Here is a 472-nt window from a genome sequence, read left to right on the forward strand (position 1 = left end):
TAGCAACCTTGTTGCTGTTGTGATGGTTGTTTTCTTCTGGGCTTCTCGTGTATGAGCTCCAGAACAACCATAGAATGTGTAAAGGTTCACAATGTAAACCATGTTGAAAATTACTTAGTAGTAATTCTCTTTCCGCTCACTGCTGTTGATTTGACAAATGATTTCGTACACCACGTACCTGTCGCACTACTTGACGATTAATTCGTACGATACTCATCCACTACTCCTCCACCGTGATAACGCAATTCGTCCCTCTGGGAGACGTGCTGAAGAAAGAAGTACCATTGAACCAATACCCTAGACAGCCACAGATTGACCATGTAAAAATAGGATCAATCGTTGGTAATGAGGCATTGTCGTCCTTGCATCCCGGCGTCCGCAAACAGAAACACTCCGTGAAAACCTTCTGGGAGACGGCCATTGTTGATCCATTGTTGCAAATGGCGAGAGTCGTCCCGATGGCCGGGTGTCG

This window comes from Trypanosoma theileri, assembly GCF_002087225.1.
Source record: "Trypanosoma theileri isolate Edinburgh chromosome Unknown TM35_Tth_80_V1, whole genome shotgun sequence".
NCBI classification, from domain to species: Eukaryota; Euglenozoa; class Kinetoplastea; order Trypanosomatida; family Trypanosomatidae; genus Trypanosoma; species Trypanosoma theileri.